Source organism: Triticum aestivum, chromosome 3B (assembly GCF_018294505.1).
Source record: "Triticum aestivum cultivar Chinese Spring chromosome 3B, IWGSC CS RefSeq v2.1, whole genome shotgun sequence".
Classification (NCBI taxonomy): Eukaryota; Viridiplantae; Streptophyta; class Magnoliopsida; order Poales; family Poaceae; genus Triticum; species Triticum aestivum.
The window spans coordinates 361,715,356-361,735,977 of NC_057801.1; positions in this window are offsets into that span (position 1 = coordinate 361,715,356).

Genomic DNA, 20,622 nt, shown 5'->3' on the forward strand with positions numbered 1-20,622 from the left:
TCCACCGGATGAGAAAATCAAGACAAGTTCCATCAAGTGCTTCACCAACAAGCATACCATGATCCTCTATGACGACGACACCTATGACTCCGTGAGTGAAGAGGAAATGGAAGCCCTTGAGCACGTGGCCATGCACCGGCGCGTCAACGAAGACGAAGATGATCAAGTATTTTGTGATGAAGATTCGAGCCCCGCTCTCGTTGTCTCCAAGGTCTTGACACTTCAACATCACCAAGACGAAGACCAAAGATGCCATATCTTCCACACCAAGGCATGCATTAATGGAAGGTCCGTGAAGGTCATCATCGACAGAGGAAGTTTCCATAACTTGGCGAGTGAAGAACTATGCTTCAAGCTCCAATTGGTCAAGATGAAGCACCCTCACCCCTACAAGGTCCAATGGCTTAGCGACTCCGGCACTATCCAAGTGGAGCAGACCGTGCAAGTTTCCTTCAATATAGGAACATATGAAGACACTTTGGAGTGTGATGTCGTTCCGATGTCCGTTTGCCATCTCCTTCTTGGACGACCATGGCAATTTGACCGAGGTGTCATCACGACGGGCGTACCAATCGCTATAGCTTCAAGATGAAGGGAAAGGAGTACGTGCTACGACCTATATCTCCAAGCCAAGTGATCGCTGACAAGCAAGCAACCACACATCATGGAGAGGATAGTGAGAGTGTGAGCCACCCAAAAGGGAGTGAGAGCCACAAGCCCAAAATGAGTGCCTCCACGATGAGCGACAAGAACAACCTAGTGCTATTTGCTACCAAAAGTGAGATGAGAGAAGTGTGTGAGAACCCATCAAGTGTTATGTGATGTTGGCTTGAACTACGTCGGTATTTCCCCAAAAAGGAAGGGATGATGCAGCACAGCAACGGTAGGTATTTCCCTCAATGATGAGACCAAGGTTATCAAACCAGTAGGAGAACCACGCAACACTACATAAACGTTACCTGCACATAAAGAACAAATACTTGCAACTCGACGTGTTAAAGGGGTTGTCAATCCCTTTCGGGTAACGGTGCCAGAAATTGTCAAGTTGACGAGATAAAATTGTAGTAGATTGATAGATGCAAATAAAAGCAAATAAAATTCAGCGAGGTATTTTTGGGTTTTTGATAATATATATCTGAAAATAAAAGCGAATAAAAATAGATCTCGAAGGAAAATATGATAAAGAAGAGACCCGGGGGCCATAGATTTCACTAGTGGCTTCTCTTGAGAAAAATAGCATGCGGTGGGTAAACAAATATTGTTGGCCAATTGATAGAACTTCAAATAATTATGATGATATCCAGGCAATGATCATTATATAGGCATCACGTCCAAGATTAGTAGACCGACTCCTGCCTGTATCTACTACTATTACTCCACACATCGACCGCTATCCAACATGCATCTAGTGTATTAAGTTCATGGAGAAATGGAGTAATGAAATAAGAACGATGATCTACTAATATAAGAATAGACCCCATCTTGTCATCCTTAAGAGCAATAATACATATGTGTCGGTTCCCCTTGTGTCACTGGGATCGAGCACCGTAAGATCAAACCCATTACAAAGCACCTCTTCCTATGGCAAGAAAAATTGATCTAGTCGGCCTAACTAAACCAAAGATTCAAATAAGAAATATGAGGCTATAAGTAATCATGCATATAAGAGATCAAAACTCAAATAACTTTCATGGATAAAATATATCTGATCACAAACTCAAAGTTCATCGGATCCCAACAAACACACCGCAAAAAGAGTTACATCAAATAGATCTCCAAGAGACCATTGTATTGAGAATCAAAAGAGAGAGAGGAATCCATCTAGCTACTAACTACAGACCCGTAGGTCTACAATGAACTACTCAAACATCATCGGAGAGGCACCAATGAGGATGATGGACCCCTTTGTGATGGTGTCTAGATTGGATCTGTGGTTTCTGGAACCTGCGGCGGCTGGAATTGTTTTTCGTCGCCTCCCCTAGGGCTTCTGGAATATTGGGGTATTTATAGAGCAAAGAGGCGGTGCGGGAGGCGATCGAGGTGGGCACAACCCACCAGGGCGCGCCCGGGCCCCCATGCATGCCCAGGTGGGTTGTGCTCCCCTTGGAGCCCCCATCTGGTACTTCTTTGGCCCAACAGGTGTCTTCTGGTCCAGAAAAAACACCCAAAGGTTTCGCTGCGTTTGGACTCCGTTTGGTATTGATTTCCTGCGAAGTAAAAAACAAGCAAAAACAACAACTGGCACTGGGCACTATGTCGATAGGTTAGTCCCAAAAAATGATATAAAGTTACTATAAAATGATTATAAAACATCCAAGAATGATAATATAACAACATAGAATAATCAAAAATTATAGATACATTGGAGACGTATCATTATGCACTATGTCCTCTTGTGCAAGGACGAGGCAACAAAGACTAACACCTCTCACAATCTACCTTTAGTATTATCTTCTCTATTGCAGGAATTCCACAATGTATTCCCTGGCGGGCTACCTCCGAGTCTACCTCCTCTTCGAGGCATCGAACACCGCATCGACCTCATCCCCAGAGCACCTCTTCCTAACAAGGCACCATACCACGTCAACCCCGAGGAAACCAAGGATATCCAACGGCAAGTACAACAACTCATCGACAATGGCCATGTCCAAGAAAGCTTGAGCCAATGTGTCGTCCTGGTAATCCTTGTTCCCAAGAAAGATGGTACATACCGCATGTGTTCCGATTGTCGTCCTATCAATGCTATCACCGTTCGCTATCGCTACCCCATTCCACGCCTTGATGATATGATAGATGAGCTTAGCGGAGCCACCATTTTCTCTAAGATTGACCTTAAGAGTGGCTATTACCAAATTCGCATCCAAGAGGGTGACGAATGGAAAACCACATTTAAGACAAAGTTTGGCTTGTATGAATGGTTGGTCATGCCAATGGGCTTATCCAAAGCACCCGACACCTTTATGCGTGTGATGCATTTTGTTCTCCGCCCCTACATTGGCGTATTTGTTGTGGTCTACTTTGATGATATTCTTGTGTTTAGCAAATCTCATGTCACCCATCTTAGAACCGTTTTGCAAACTCTTAGAAAAGAGCACCTTTATGCTAATATGGATAAATGCCTTTTCGGTGTTAATAGGCTTGTTTTCTTGGGTTTCGTTGTGTCTTCCAAGGGTATTCATGTAGATGAATCTACGATAAATGTTATTAAAACTTGGCCACAACCAACCAACTTGCAACAAGTGCGAAGTTTCCTTGGCTTAGCCAGTTTCTATCGTAGATTTGTGAAGGATTTTAGCACCATCGCTTTACCTTTACATGCTTTGAGTAAGAAAAATGAACCCTTTGTTTGGGGACCATCTCAAGATACCGCATTCAATAAGCTTAAGAATTTGCTTACACATGCCCCTTTGCATGCATTACCCAACTTTGATAAACCATTTGAGATACATTGCCATGCTAGAGGTTGCGGCATAGGAGGTGTGTTGATGCAAGAGAAGCGCCCCATAGCTTACTTTAGTGAAAAACTTTCTGGAGTGCAACTTAACTACCCCATCTATGACAAAGAGCTATATGCTTTAGTGAGAGTCTTGTATGTTTGGGAGCATTATCTCCGCCCTCATGAGTTCATTCTTCACATGGATCATGAAACACTTAGATACCTTAAGGGTCAAACTAAGTTGAACAAGCGTCATGCTAAGTGGAGTGAATTCATTGAGTCTTTTCCTTATGCATCAAGTATATCAAAGGCAAGGAAAATATTGTGGTGGATGCACTTTCCCATAGATACATGCTTGTTACCTTGGCTTTGAGCACATAAAAGACTTGTATGCGCATGATCCTACTTTTGCTATTCCTTATGCAAAATGTTTGACGCATACATCTTGGGAATGCTATTACATCAAAGATGATTATCTTATGAGAGCTAACAAACTATGTATCCCTGAGTCTTCTCTTCGTTTGTTACTTTTGCAAGAGGCTCATGGAGGAGGACTTATGGGACACTTTGGATGCGACAAGACATTTGCCACGCTCTCAAAGAACTACTTTTGGCCCAAGATGTTCCGTGACATCTCATGCTTCACCAACCGATGCTCTATATGTTGCAAAGCTAAGTCTAAAGCTCAACCCCATGGTCTCTATATGCCACTTCCTTTTCTGTATCACCCATGGGAATATGTCAGTATGGACTTTGTGCTTGGTTTACCTCAAACTCGAAATGGCAAAGATTCCGTGTTTGTTATTGCGGAACGATTCACTAAAATGGCTCATTTCATCCCATACAACAAGATAGACGATGCTTCACATGTTGCAAATCTTTTTTGTAGGGAAATCTTGCGCCTACATGGACTGCCAAAGACTATTGTCTCGGACCGCGACATCAAGTTCCTAAGCTACTTTTGGAAGACCTTATGCGCCAGCTCAGAATCAAGCTCTTGTTCTCTTCGGCATACCATCCCCAAACCGATGGCCAAACGGAGGTCATGGACCAGGCACTATCTACTCTCCTACGCGTGTTCATAAAGAAGAACATCAAGGAGTGGGAAGAGTGTCTACCCATTTCCAAGTATGCCTACAATCGATCATGACACTCTACTACCGGTAAGTCTCCCTTTGAGGTCGTCTACGGCTTCAACCCATTGTCCCCATTGGACATCCTACCTCTACCACTACAAGAGCGCATCAACATGGACGCAAGTGCACGAGTGAGCTACCTCAAGAAGATGCATGAAGATACAAGGCACACCATCAAGCGCTAAGTACAACGACTCGTGACCAAGCTCAACATCAACAAGCAACCCATGATATTCAACATTGGAGATCTCGTGTGGCTACACCTTTGCAAGGACTGCTTCCCCAACAAACGCAAATCCAAGCTTCTACCTCGAGGTGGCGGACCCTTCAAGGTGCTAGCACGCTACAACAACAACGCATACAAGATTGATCTCCCGCACGACAAGTACAACGTGAGCAACGTCTTCAACGCCAAAGATCTCTCTCCCTACCATGGTGATGAGGATTTTGATCCAAGGTCGGATCTTTCCCAAGGGGGGTGCAGATGATGCGGAGCATCCCATGGTCATCCCCATGGACCTACCTACGTCTCCCACGACACCACTTGGACCAATGACAAGAGCTCGAGCAAAGGCTATTGAAACTAAGGTGAACTCGCTCCTCTCTGAACTACCACTTTCTTCATATCAGACATGGCTACTACCTCAAGCGGAGACCCTATGTGTGACTAGGTACTTGGAGGAAGGCCACGGAGCAGCTGCATCCAACGGACAAGACGGCGAGGACACCAAGAGTACAAGGAACAAGAAGAAGAGTTGCCAGAAAATCTCCAGCCACCGGACTAGACCAGACGTCCGATGCCTGAAGCGCCAGCCAACCAGCCAAGTCCCAGCCAACGAACGCTATAGAGGACGGACGATCGACGTGGATCGGACGTTCGACGCCTCCCAGCCACCGGACGACCGAGCCCCTCCGGACGACCAGTGTCACACAACAGAAGGGAAATTAACGAAAATCCGATACCCCTGGATGTCCGATGGCCTTCGGATGTCTGACGCCGCCTGATCAGAGCCAAAACACCGGACGTCTAACACCTGCCGGACGTCCCGACCCTCGCGAGCCACCGGACATCCGGTAGCTGCCGGACGACCGACGCCTATCCGTGCACAGTGTGTTGGGCCGAGGCCCATGTACCCTTTTGCCCCTAGACTATATATACTCCTCCTCCCTCTTATTAGGGTTAGCATAGGTTTAGCTCATTTGAGAGATAGAGCTTTGCTCATCCACTTGATACTTTCTCCTTCGGAGACCGCGTCCTCTACGGAGAAGACCCCCCAAGTGGATTCTAGACCCCTCACGGGAAGGCCCCTCAAGACCTCCTCACGGAGAAGAACTACCGCCTCTTGTATCGTCCTTTGTTACGTTTGGATCTTGTATCACCCTTTATGTTCATGGATCTAGCACATGTGTGATCGTTTGTGTTGATTTGAGTGTTTCCCCTCACGTTTCCCCTCGTGTTCTTCGTAGGATCCCCTCCATTTCATGAAAGATCGGCCTTAGGGTGTCCACCCTACATCAGGAGTCAATGACGAGGTCAAGGGGGGCCCGGGGCCTCGGACGGCAACGAATCGAGGTCGCGGCCATGGTGAGGAAGACGGTCGCGGGCTCGTCATTTGAGTGCACTGGATCAACCTAGTCGCCGTAGTCTAAGTAGAAGACTGCGGGGGTCCTCGTGGACTAGCCCGCATGGTAGTTTGTTGTTGGTGGCCATGCGGACCACGAACGGCGGCGACGAGTCCGCTCGGAGGAGCTCGCGAAGGCGGATCCAGAGCGGGGAAAAAGGTGAGGGAGAGAATGGGCGACCTAGGGTTGCGGGTGAGAGTGGGAGGGGGCACATGAATGCCCTTATCCAGCAGGGGAGCCGGGGAGATGGTCGCACGTGGCCGAGGCTCCATGGATTCCCGCCACGGCTGCCTCCCCCCCCCCCACTGTAGCGGGGGTAGAAGACAAGGGGTGGTGGTGGGATGGGCATGCACTGCTAAGGCCCAGTCCACCAGTGTTTATTTTTTTATATTTTCTATTTTGCCCTTTAATTTAAATAGCAAAGGACTTTTATTAAAAATGGAACTTGGTCCATAAATCACATTGCAATTTTAGGCAATGCCACAAAAGTTTGGGAAGGATTTAAAATAGTTTGAAATTTCTCATAAATATAAATAACATTTAAAATATTGTTTTGGCCTTGTTATAAATGCTAGAGCCCAAATGAGCAAACAATTGAAGTAGTTTTTCTTCACCAATATTTGTTTTGGAATATTTGCTAAAATGTGAACTATTTTCCAACCACGTTTGTGAATTTAAATTCTCACTTTAAATTTGAATTTGACTTGGATTTTCATCAAGGGGCAATTTGGCTTGGTCAATCTTGATTACATGGCACCATTAGTGTGAGGTTACTGTAGTAAGACATTTGGGGTGTTACACAAGGGCAACCCAATAGTCGGCTCATAGAAAGGCCGACCACACCCCCTATGGTACATGATATCAGGCACACAACTGGGGACCCCTATTGGCAACAATCGAGGCAACTCAGGGCCATCGGAGCAGACCCTAGAGTGCAAATATTGGGAGACATCCTACAAAAGGCATACAACCAATGGGATGCAATGACACAACCCGACATCCACCTTGGAATGAACGACGTAGCCCGACAGGATGCAACCACGCGCACACCGAGTCGGGCGCTTGTGCATACCGACATGTTTTCAAATGTGAGTCCATCTTTCCACACCGTGGTCTAGCTGGGCAGGATGTTTTGGGATGTGTTCCGGGACTCTAAAACCCAACTTTGTGAGGTCATCAATATTAATGAACTACAGATGAAGTTTGGTATGCGTCCATTAGTTTGATGTTTTACTAACGCGACACATGGAGCCTTAATGAAGAGGGGATAATTAAAAGAAGTGGTCATCACATCCCGTTGATTGCAAACATCCAACTCAGGTTGGCCGAATATTGTTCGACGGGTAAGTTACTCGCTGGATTTGCGATGGAAAAACAAACAACATCAACACAATTTCGGGTGTGTTGTCGTGCCCAAATGGACATTCACAAAGAGTACTAGCCAGGGCAACCAAACATCCAAATTTTGGGAATTATAAAATGAAGAAAGGTCAGAGCATAGAAAATAGTGTCACCTAAGAAAGCAATGGACAATGCTCATCACCACAGAAAATACAGACACAATACAAGCATAATCATTTGCACACATCTTGAAAAAAGTACTCAAATAGCTCACTTGTCTTCCATAACGCAATTGGTTCAAATAGATTCAACTTCACAAGATTACTAACCTGCTTCAAATAGTTCGCTTAGCATTGATGGAAATCTCTCACATGATTTTGATCCAGTCTGACGTGCTATGAGTGCAAATGTCCCAAACATAAAGAAAAGAAAATGTATGCACATTCTGTGTTACTTCATATGTATTTGCTTATTCCTGCAAACTTTTTTTCCGCTACATCTAACAAGTGGTCTTTATCACTTGAAAGCAACTAACTACAAACGATTCTCCAAACATTCAAGAACGTGAAATTTGGCATGTATTGCCAACGGAGCTTTTACGAAGTATATCATCACCCAAGCTTGGGGGTTTCTTGATAAAATTCAATTTAATCAAGAAACTTGAAAATTGGATACATGTAGTAAAGGAGGAATTGAGCCACATTACGACTGCATCAAAAAACTTCTCCTAATCTAATATGATGAAAAATATTAGTAATGGACCACTGTAGCGACCAGACCTCAAACAGTCTGATCTCTATGCATCAGTGTCATCCCTGGATCGGTAATGCTGACACGCACAGTACTTGAAGAATTTATAACAGAGTAGCAACCAGACACTTATTACATCGAATGTTTCAAAAGAGAACTTATTTAAATAAATATGGCTTAAGGCCATCTAAATACGATAACAACAGAAGGCTTGGAAGATAAAGTGAGTCCATCAACTCCAACGCCATCACTGAGTAAAAGATCACGACCTAAATCAACTTACTCGTCGTCTCCCATTGCTCATCTTGGCACCCACAAATCTGGTAGATAGTATCCTTGAGATCCTTGTGGTAAACTTATCCAATGCGTCCCATGGTGATGTGGGCTGCCATGCTCTTTCCTAAACTCCAGGCTGGTGCATCAAAAGAAAACTCTATGGGCTCAGTGACTGGCATGAACGTCCTTCCTGGAACTTGAACTCGAATCATCCAACACTCCTCTTCTGGTAAAGTGGCGCTGTAGGTCCCGGTGAAGCTTGGTACTCCAATGTTCAGGTATCTAGTAACTTCCTTCAAGTGGCGTCCGAAAGGTGTATTTTCATCTGGTTGCGTGAACATGTTCTTGCATCCGCCATCCTAAAGAGTAGAAAAGGGAGAAGAGTTAGAAATGAGAAGAGAATAGTGATCTAGGGCTTTAGTTTAGTGGTCGTGTCCTACAGTGAGCGTGTGCTCTGATATCATCTTGTAGCAACCAGGTCTCAAACAGTCTGATCTCTGTGCATAGTGTCATCCCTGGATCGGTAATGCTGACACGCACAGTACTTGAAGGATTTATAACAGAGTAGCAATCAGACACTTATTACATCAAATGTTTCAAAAGAGAACTTATTACAATAAATATGGCTTAAGGCCATCTAAATATGATAACAACGGAAGGCTTGGAAGACAAAGCGAGTCCATCAACTCCAACGACATCACTGGGTGAAAGATCACGACCTAAGGCACCTTACTCGTCGTCTGAAAAGTTTGCAACATGAAAGTTGCAGCCCGGAATGGGTCAGCACATGGAATATGCTGGCAATGTAACACAAGAGGGTAATGAACAGAATAATTGCTATCACTACATGCATATATGGCTGGTGGAAAGCTCTATGGTTACAGTTTTGCTTAAAGCCAAATTTTCCCTACAACAAAGGAATAAATTTTATTTAACTATCATGGTGGTTGTTAAACATTGAGAAGGTTCACCCAACTCAATCCCAATTAAGCATCATCATTAAACCCAATCAAATTATATTAAGAGTGATGAGATCCACATGATAATCCAAGAACTAGATACTCAAAACGTCCATAACCGGGGACACGGCTAATCATGATTAGTTTGTACACTCTGTAGAGGTTTGCGCACTTTTCCCCACAAGACTCGAATACATCCATGGTCGGAGAAATGAGACACAGTCTTTCTGAAACAATAACTCTTTACTCCGGGTGGATAGTTACACCTACTTTTCCCTACATCTGCTAGCCCACCACTGAAAGAGGTCTTGCAACGTACTCAACCATGCTAGATCCCATAATAGCTTGTGGCTGCACACGGAAGTTTCTAGCATGAATAATCTTATGATCCGTTTGAGCCTGGGTGGCGGTCCATAGCAGAATCACACGGTACCCCGGGATTTCGAAAAAACAGGCAACATTGGGTTCCTCAGGTGCCTCAATCCACCCAGATGTGTATTAAAGTTGCCACCTTAAGTTAACCATTAAACAACAATACTCACATCTGTCATGGATACACTCACCCAATCCACGTCTACAAGCATAGCATAGCAATATAAGCAACGTAGAAGTAACTCCCAAGGGTTTGATAATAAACAAGACAATAGGTACTACCTCATCTACTTCCCAAAACTCACATTTAATCAGATGCTAATCATGCAATTGCTTGAGGATTGATCTAATGCAATAAAACTGGGTAGTAAAGAGGTATGATCAAAGTGTTACTTGCCTTGTTGATGATCCGTGGAACCTAGAGACTCGTAGTAGCACGTTTCGCACTCTGGGTACTCTATCGCAAACAAGCAAGCATACAATAAGCACTCAAGTAGAAGCACAGGTAAAACTGAAATAAGAGATCTAACCAAAAAGTTCAACTTAAGAACTCCGGTTTGCAAAAAGAATCAAATCAAACGAAGCAACGAAACTCAAACTACGGAAGAAACAAGCTTCGTTTACTAATCTGGACTTAAGTCAAATTGTACAGTAGCAAAAACTTGTTTGAGTTGGTTAAACGGAAAAACAGCTTCGAGACTAAACTCTAGGCACTTGAATCGCCTGATTCTGATAAACGAGAGAAAAGATAAACTAAAACGAAAATAAGGGCAGAAATCACGATCGAAAATAATCGCGGAAAATCCATGGAAAAAGAAAACTGATGAACAGGCTAACGAATGAACGTTTGCTGTCTACGGCTAAACGGTGAAAATAGTTCGAATGAACGAACGGGCGTTCGCTAAATAACTAAACCGGAAAAAAATAAAACCGATCTATGAAAAAAATAAACCGGGGTTTCTAAAAAACCGACGGTTTTCTCACGAAAACCGCGGCGGCGGCGACTACCTCCGGCGGGTCCGGCGAGGGCGGTGGCGGGTCCGGCGAGGGCGGCGGCGGGTCAACGGGGCGGCGGCGCGGATCCGGTGAGGCGAGGGTGGTCGGCGACGGCAGGAGGCGGGGCGAGGCGGCGCGAGGCGGCGGCGGCGCCTGGCAGCTAGGGTTAGGGTTTGGTGTGGCGCGGGCTGGTGGGCTAGGCGGCTCGAGGGTGACGGCTTATAACAGGGCCGGCTGGGGGGAGTCCTGGCCGGATACAGCCCAGAGTCGGTTTTTTTCATAATTCCACGTAGAAAAACAAATAAAATAAATAATAAACGGACTCTGAAAATCCTGAAATAAACTTTCCCCGTCCTCTAAAAATATAGCGGACAAAGTGGACATTTATTTGGGCCTATAATGCAATTTTGAAAAACGCATATTTTTCCTAATTCAAATAAAATAGCGATAAAACTCCGAATAAAAATCTTATTTGATTTTAAATCTCCAATATTTCTTTATTTTGGGAAAGTCATTTTATCCCCTCTCTTTTATTTTTATAAAAGAAATATTCGAAGAGAAAATAATTAAAATCAAATGATCCTCTTTTCAAAATTTGAGAAAAACTCAAATATGAAAATAACAAAATCCCCAACTCTCCGTGGTTCCTTGAGTTGCGTAGAATTTCTAGGATCTAACCAAAATGCAATAAAATATGATATGCAATGATGATCTAATGTATAACATTCCAAATTGAAAATTTGGGATGTTACAAACCTACCCCCTTAAGATGAATCTCGCCCTCGAGATTCGGGTTGGCTAGAAAATAGGTGAGGGTGGTCCTTCCGTAGGTCTTCCTCTCGTTCCCAGGTGGCTTCATCTTCGGTATGGTGTCTCCACTGAACTTTGCAGAACTTGATAACCTTGCTGCGTGTGACTGGGCTGGCAAACTCGAGAATCTTGATTGGTTTCTCCTCATAGGTCAAATCGCTATCCAACTGAATTGCTTCCAGTGGTACTGTATCTCTCAGAGGAATATCGGCCATCTCTGCGTGGCACTTCTTCAGCTGGGAAATGTGGAACACATTGTGAACTCCTGACAAACCTTCGAGCAATTCCAACTTGTAAGCAACTTCTCCCATACGTTCCAAAACTTTGTATGGTCCCACAAAACATGGTGCTAACTTTCCCTTAACTCCAAAACACTTAACTCCTCGAAGTGGGGACACTCGAAGATAAACTCTGTCTCCGACTTCGTCCCTGTTCAAGAATTCATCCGATTAACCAGTTAACTTGCCAATTAATCCCTACTCGTAGGGTCACCGAGTAGCCGATTAACCGATAAATCGTCCGATTAATTGATTAAATGGCCGATTAACTTGCCGATTAGCCGATTAATCTCCTACTCGCCAGCCAACAGAGCAGCTACCAGTTAACGATTTCCTCAACAATGGACTTCATAAACTGTCTCCTTGCGTTTAGAATCCGCATAGCTCTTCTGCCTGGACTAGGCTACCTTGAGTCTATCGCGAATCAGCTTAACCTTATCTTCAGACTCTTTAATCAAATCTGGTCCAAACAACTAACGGTCTCCAACTTCATCCCATAATAATGGTGTTCTGCACCTCCTTCCATACAAAGCTTCGAAAGGGGCCATCTTCAAACTGGATTGATAACTGTTGTTGTAAGAGAACTTTGCATAAGGCAAATTGTCGTCCCAACTAGATCCATAATCTAGCGCACAAGCTCTCAACATGTCTTCCAGAATCTGATTGACTCTCTCGGTCTGTCCATCTGTCTATGGATAAAAGGATGTACTGAACTCTAGCCTGGTACCCAAAGTTTCGTGCAACTGATTCCAGAACTTTGAGGTAAACCGGGTTCCTCTATCTGATACAATGGTCTTTGGAACTCCATGCAGACATATGATCCTGGTCATGTATATCTTTGCCAACTTAACACTGGTATGAGTGGTCTTCACTGGGATGAAATGAGCTACCTTCGTCAAACGATCGACTACAACCCATATCGAGTCATAGCCTGAGCGAGTCCTGGGCAATCCCGTGATAAAATCCATGCCTAGCTTATCCCACTTCCATTCGGGTATCGGCAATGGTTGTAACAAACCTACTGGCTTCTGATGCTCTGCCTTCACTCTTTGACATGCATCACAAACTGCTACATACTCCGCAATATCCTTCTTCATTCCGGTCCACCAGAAACTGTCCTTCAAATCCATATACATCTTAGTATTTCCTAGGTGAATCGAATACGGTGAATCATGGGCCTCTTGCAGAATCAACTTTCTGATTTCTGGATCATTAGGCACATATACGCGGTCCTCAAACCATAAGGTATCGTGCTCATCCTCGCGAAATCCCTTAGCTTTTCCTTTGCTCATCCTTTCCTTTATCTTGGCAATCTCCTTGTCCATCTCTTGAGCTTCTCGGATCTTATCCATCAAAGTAGACTGAATCTCCAATGCTGCTACATAGCCTCTCGGAACTATCTCCAAACATAGCTCGTGAAGATCCTCGGCTAACTCCTTGGGTAACTCTCCGGTCAAGAGGGTGTTGACATGGCTCTTGCGGCTCAGCGCATTGGCTACTACGTTAGCCTTTCCTGGATGATAATGCAACCTCATATCATAATCCTTAATGAGCTCCAACCATCTCCTTTGCCTGAGATTCAACTCCTTCTGCGTGAAGATATACTTCAAACTCTTGTGATCCATGTACACCTCACAATGGTTTCCGATGAGAAAATGTCTCCATGTCTTCAACGCATGCACTACGTCTGCTAACTCCAAATCGTGTGTAGCATAATTCAACTCATGGGATTTAAGCTATCGTGAGGCATACGAAACAACTCTTCCCTCCTGCATAAGCACTGCTCCAAGTCCTCGACGAGAAGCGTCAAAATACACCTCATAATCCTTGCGCTAATCTGGCAGAATCAACACTGGTGATGTAACCAAACGTTTCTTCAACTCCTGGAAACTGGCCTCACATTCCTCAGTCCATTTGAATTTGGTGTCCTTCTTCAACAACTCCATCATAGGCTTTGCAATCTTCGAGAAATTCTCAATGAACCTCCAGTAGTATCCTGCGAGTCCAAGAAAACTCCGGATCTCTCCAACTGACGTGGGTGCTTCCCAATTTGTCACAGTGACCACCTTGGTGGGGTCTACGGCTATTCCTTCTCCGGGTATAACATGTCCGAGAAATCCAACTTCCTTCAACCAAAACTCACACTTGCTGAACTTGGCATATAACTGATGTTCTCTGAGCTTCCCAAGTACCAAACGCAAATGCTCCTTATGCTCCTCTTCATTCTTCGAGTAGACTAGAATATCATCAATGAACACCACGACGAACTTATCCAAAAACTCCATAAACACCTTGTTCATCATGTTCATGAAATAGGCAGGTGCGTTAGTCAGACCAAATGACATAACGGTATACTCATATAGCCCGTACCTTGTGGTAAAAGCTGTCTTAGGTATATCCTGCTCTCGAATCTTCAACTGGTGGTATCCTGATCGCAGATCGATCTTGGAAAATACCTTAGCTCCTTGCAACTGGTCAAACAAATCATTGATCATCAGCAGTGGGTACTTGTTATTGATTGTCACTTCATTCAATCCTCGATAATCAACAACCATCCTCCACGATCCATCCTTCTTCTCCACTAGAAGCATTGGTGATCCCCAAGGTGACGAACTTGGGCGAATATAGCCTTTATCCAGTAACTCCTTAATCTGCTTCTTAATTTCCTCCAAATCCTTTGCGGGCATCCTGTACGGTCTCTTAGATATTGGCCCTGTGCCTGGCAAAAGTTCAATAAAAAACTCAATGTCTCTATCCGGTGGCATGTCTGGCAATTCTTCTGGAAATACATCAGGGAAATCCTTCACCACTGGTACTTCCTCCTGTACAACTCCTAATAAGGAATTCACTTGAGTCCTTTTCTGCACATGCCGGGATACATACTTGATCCTTCTTCCTTCTGGGGTGGTGAGCAAAATCGACTTACTGGCGCAATCGATGTTTCCTCCATACATCGATAGCCAATCCATACCCAGAATCACATCCAAACCTTGCGACTCCAAAATTATCAGGTCTGAGGGGAAAACATGCCTACCTATGGTTAATGGCATCTGAAAACATCCTTGACTTGCCATATACTCCGCTCCTGGCGATCTCACTAACATAGGTGTTCTAAGAACTTTGGTGGGAAGTTTATACTTATCCACAAATCCCCTTGATATGTATGAATGCAATGCACCAGTATAAAAAAGAACGATTGCAGTAAATGACTTAACAAAAAACTTACCTATTACTGCATCTGGCTGTGCTTCAACCTCCTCCACGTTAACGTGGTTCACCTGTCCCCTGTTGAAAGGGTTCGGCTTCTTCCCAGTGCTTCCATTGCCATTTCCATTCTTAGCTTCAGGACATTCATTGGTATAATGTCCCGTCTTCTGGCACTTGTAGCAAGTAATGTGGCTCAGATCCTTCTTAGCTGGTGCTGCTGGGTTGGAACAGTTCTGGCCGTTGCCTCCTCCATTACCATTCCCATTCTTGGGGCCACTATGGTTGTGCAAACTTCCTCCATTGTGATTGTGACCTTCATGATTATGCTGAAACGGTCCTCCCGAGTTCGGGGTAAAACGAGGCTTCTGCTGAGCTCCAGAATTGTACTTCCCTTGTCCATACTTCCTCTTGCGGTTGTCGATCTGCTGCTGCTTCCCTTCAATCATGAGAGCTCTATCTACCAACTCCTGGTAGTTGTTGAAGGTTGCCACCATCAACTGCATGCTCAGCTCATCATTCAGCCCTTCCAGAAACTTCTCCTGCTTAGTTGCATCTGTAGCAACGTCATCCAGGGCATAACATGCTAACTTACTAAAATCATCCACATACTGGCCAACTGTACGTCCTCCTTGGCGCAAGTTGCGAAACTCACGCTTCTTCATGGCCATAGCTCCTGCTGAAACATGGGCGGTACAGAAAGCCTGCTGAAACTGGTCCCATGTGACAGTGTCGATGGGGTAAGTGGCTGTGAAATTCTCCCACCATGATGTTGCGGGTTCATCAAGCTGACGTGCAGCAAATCGCACTCTCTCCGCATCTGTGCATCCTGCAGTGGTCAACTCCCTTCCAATCTTGCGGAGCCAATCATATGCAACTATCGGCTCGGTGCTACTAGAGAACACCGGCGGATTCAGCCTCAAGAAACAGGCTAAATGATCAACTGGTGGTGTGGTGGTGGGTTGTTGTTGTTGTTGTTGTTCCCCTAATTCTGATTCTGGACTAGTATCTGCATCAGTGCATTGCTGCCGGATCAACTGAGTGAGCTCCGATGGGAAAGCAAATCCATTGTCGCGTCTTGGAGGCATTTGAGGGTTTAGAAAAGATGAGAAAATAGAATAGAAATAGATCTAGAGGAAAAAACACTACCCATATGCACATGAGACAAACACAATCATATTACTTCATCAATTCAAACAAGGGCATACAACGGTCTAACTATCGTTACAAAAGTGCTCGGACTATACTATATACATGGGGGAATACTACTATTGTTATGGTGGTCGACTAGAAAAATTGATCGGTCGAAGACTCCATGATATTTGCTCCAGCTTCATCAATATAGTCATCATCGCTAGCGTCAGGGTCCGAGTCGGTGTCGTCAATGATGATGTAGTTCTCCGGGCAAGTGGAATCGTTGTCATCTCCTCCTGGCGCGGGGTCTCCCATGAATACTCCTAGCTTCTTCTTCAGGTCGTCATTCCTCTCCACGAGTATCGTCATTTCCTCCTCATATCCATCGCATGTAGTCTTGAGTTCTTCTTCCAGCTCCGTGATCTTGGTCATTGCCTTATTCAGATCTATCATGCCTGCACACATCTGGTTCTCCTGGCGTCGAATGTGCTGGTTTAACTCCTGGATGAAAGCTGCAATAGATCTATCCTTCCTAGTGCTGATCATCTCCCATTGCTCATCTTGGCACCCACAAATCTGGTAGATAGTATCTTTGAGATCCTTGTGGTAAACTTCTCCAATGCGTCCCATGGTGATGTGGGCTGCCATGCTCTTTCCTAAACTCCAGGCTGGTGCATCAAAAGAAAACTCTATGGGCTCAGTGACTGGCATGAACGTCCTTCCTGGAACTTGAACTCGAATCATCCAACACACCTCTTCTGGTAAAGTGGCGCTGTAGGTCCCGGTGAAGCTTGGTACTCCAATGTTCAGGTATCTAGTAACTTCCTTCAAGTGGCGTCCGAAAGGTGTATTTTCATCTGGTTGCGTGAACTTGTTCTTGCATCCGCCATCCTAAAGAGTAGAAAAGGAAGAAGAGTTAGAAATGAGAAGAGAATAGTGATCTAGGGCTTTAGTTTAGTGGTCGTGTCCTACAGTGAGCGTGTGCTCTGATATCATCTTGTAGCAACCAGGCCTCAAACAGTCTGATCTCTGTGCATAGTGTCATCCCTGGATCGGTAATGCTGACACGCACAGTACTTGAAGGATTTATAACAGAGTAGCAATCAGACACTTATTACACCAAATGTTTCAAAAGAGAACTTATTACAATAAATATGGCTTAAGGCCATCTAAATACGATAACAACAGAAGGCTTGGAAGGTAAAGCGAGTCCATCAACTCCAACGATATCACTGGGTGAAAGATCACGACCTGAGGCACCTTACTCGTCGTCTGAAAAGTTTGCAACATGAAAGTTGCAGCCCGGAATGGGTCAGCACATGGAATATGCTGGCAATGTAACACAAGAGGGTAATGAGCAGAATAATTGCTATCACTACATGCATATATGGCTGGTGGAAAGCTCTATGGTTACAGTTTTGCATAAAGCCAAATTTTCCCTACAACAAAGGAATAAATTTTATTTAACTATCATGGTGGTTGTTAAATATTGATAAGGTTCACCCAACTCAATCCCAATTAAGCATCATCATTAAACCCAACCAAATTATATCAAGAGTGATGAGATCCACATGATAATCCAAGAACTAGATACTCAAAACGTCCATAACCGGGGACACGACTAATCATGATTAGTTTGTACACTCTGCAGAGGTTTACGCACATTTCCCCACAAGACTCGAATACATCCATGGTCGGAGAAATGAGACACGGTCTTTCTAAAACAATAACTCTTTACTCTGGGTGGAAGTAACACCTACTTTCCCCTACATCTGCTAGCCCACCACTGAAAGAGGTCTTGCAACGTACTCAACTATGCTAGATCCCATAATAGCTTGTGGCTGCACATGGAAGTTTCTAGCATGAATAATCTTATGATTCGTTTGAGCCTAGGTGGCGGTCAATAGGAGAATCACACGGTACCCCGGGATTTCTCAAAAAAAAAACAGGCAACACTGGGTTCCCCAGGTGCCTCAATCCACCCAGATGTGTATTAAAGTTGCCACCTTAAGTTAACCATTAAACAACAATACTCACATCTGTCATGGATACACTCACTCAATCCACGTCTACAAGCATAGCATAGCAATACAAGCAACGTAGAAGTAACTTCCAAGGGTTTTATAATAAACAGGACAATAGGTACTACCTCATCTAGTTCCCAAAACCCACATATTAATCAGATCCTAATAATGCAATTGTTTGAGGATTGATCTAATGCAATAAAACTGGGTAGTAAAGAGGTATGATCAAAGTGTTACTTGCCTTGTTGATGATCCATGAAACCTAGAGACTCGTAGTAGCACGCTCCGCACTCCGGGTTCTCTATCGCAAACAAGCAAGCATACAATAAGCACTCAACTAGAAGCACAGGTAAAACTCAAATAAGAGATCTAACCAGAAAGTTCGATTAAGAACTCCGGTTTGCAAAAAGAATCAAATTAAACGAAGCAACGAAACTCAAACTGCGGAAGAAACAATCTTCATTTACTAATCTGGACTTAAGTCAAATTTTACAGTAGCAAAAACTTGTTTGAGTTGGTTAAATGGAAAGAGGGCTTCGAGACGAAACTCTAGGCGCTTGAATCGCCTGATTTTGATAAACGAGCGAAAAGATAAACTAAAATGAAAATTAGGGCAGAAATCACGATCGAAAATAATTGCGGAAAATCCCTGGAAAAGAAAACTGACAAACAGGCTAACGGACAAACGTTCGATGTCTGCGGCTAAACGGTGAAAATTGTTCGTTAAAACGAACGAATGAACGGGCGTTCGCTAAATAACTAAACCAGAGAAAAATAAAACCAATCTATTAAAAAGATAAACCGGGGTTTCTAAAAAACCCGACGATTTTCTCATGAAAACCGCGACGGCGGCGACTACCTCCGGCGGGTCTGGCGAGGGCGGCGGCGGGTCAACGGGGCAGTGGCGGCGGTGGTCGGCGGCGGCGGACGGCGGTGTCGGGCAGCGGGGCGAGGCAACGACGGTGTCGGGCAGTTGGCGGCGGCAGCTGGCGGCTAGGGTTAGGGTTTGGTGCGGCGCGGGCTGGTGGGCTGGGCGACTCGGGGGTGGCGGCTTATAAGAGGGCCAGCTGGGGGGGGGGAGTCCTGGCCAGATACGGCCCGGAGTCGGTTCGTTTTTTTAAATAATTCCGCACAGAAAAACAAATAAAAGAAATACTAAACAGACTCCAAAAATCCTGAAATAAATTTTCCCCGTCCTCTAAAAATATAGCGGACAAAGTGAAAATTTATTTGGGCCAATAATGCAATTTTGAGAAACACATATTTTTCCTAATTCAAATAAAATAGCGATAAAACTCCGAATAAAAATCTTATTTGATTTTAATATTAAATCTCTAATATTTCTTTATTTTGGGAGAGTCATTTTATCCCCTCTATTTTATTTTTATAAAAGAAATATTCGAAGAGAAAATAATTAAAATCAAATGATCCTCTTTTCAAAATTTGAGAAAAACTCAAATATGAAAATAACAAAATCCCCAACTCTCTCCATGGGTCCTTGAGTTGGGTAGAATTTCTAGGATCTAACCAAAATGTAATAAAATATGATATGCAATGATGATTTAATGTATAACCTTCCAAATTGAAAATTTGGGATGTTACAACCACACATTGAAACTAACTCGGTTTTGCATGCTTTAAAAGATTTCTCCGAGTTCATACAAGCACCGAAGAAAAAATGGCAACATTTCACTAAAAAGGCCAACGAAACTTGGTTTGTGGCGGCAATAAATAAAAGTTGCAAAATTGCCAATGATCGACAACAAAGGTTACTAATTGATACAAAGAACTAAGTTGTGTCCAGCTAGCAAGGGCGGTTAGTCTACTTCTCGAACCAAAAGGACTACCAGGACCTAAGAATGGGTGGATCTGGTGCCATGGTCGCTTGAAAAAGCACGTGCCCAGGAGCTTGAACATCGCTCAATGCCATGACACGCACAGAAGGATGGGTCGATTCAGGTAATCCCAACTTGGATCGCCCGAGTAGTAGCATGATAGGGGATCAACCTCCAGAACCACCTCCCAAGGTTGCTCTTTGGCTTATTTTTTAGTTTCCATTCATTATTCCCATCTGATAATTTTATTTCATTCCCGTGTGTGCTCTTATTGATGTTAATGGCCTTTGGGATTATTTATAGAACGAACATTAGTTAGACATGCTGCTTTTGGTGTTGCTTAACTTCTTGGCTGCAGTTTCAAATAGTTAGCTTAACATGTGTTGCACCGACCTAGAGGATTCACAGCTCGGGGCATAGACTGGTCAGTGAGAAAGTGCAGCAGCAC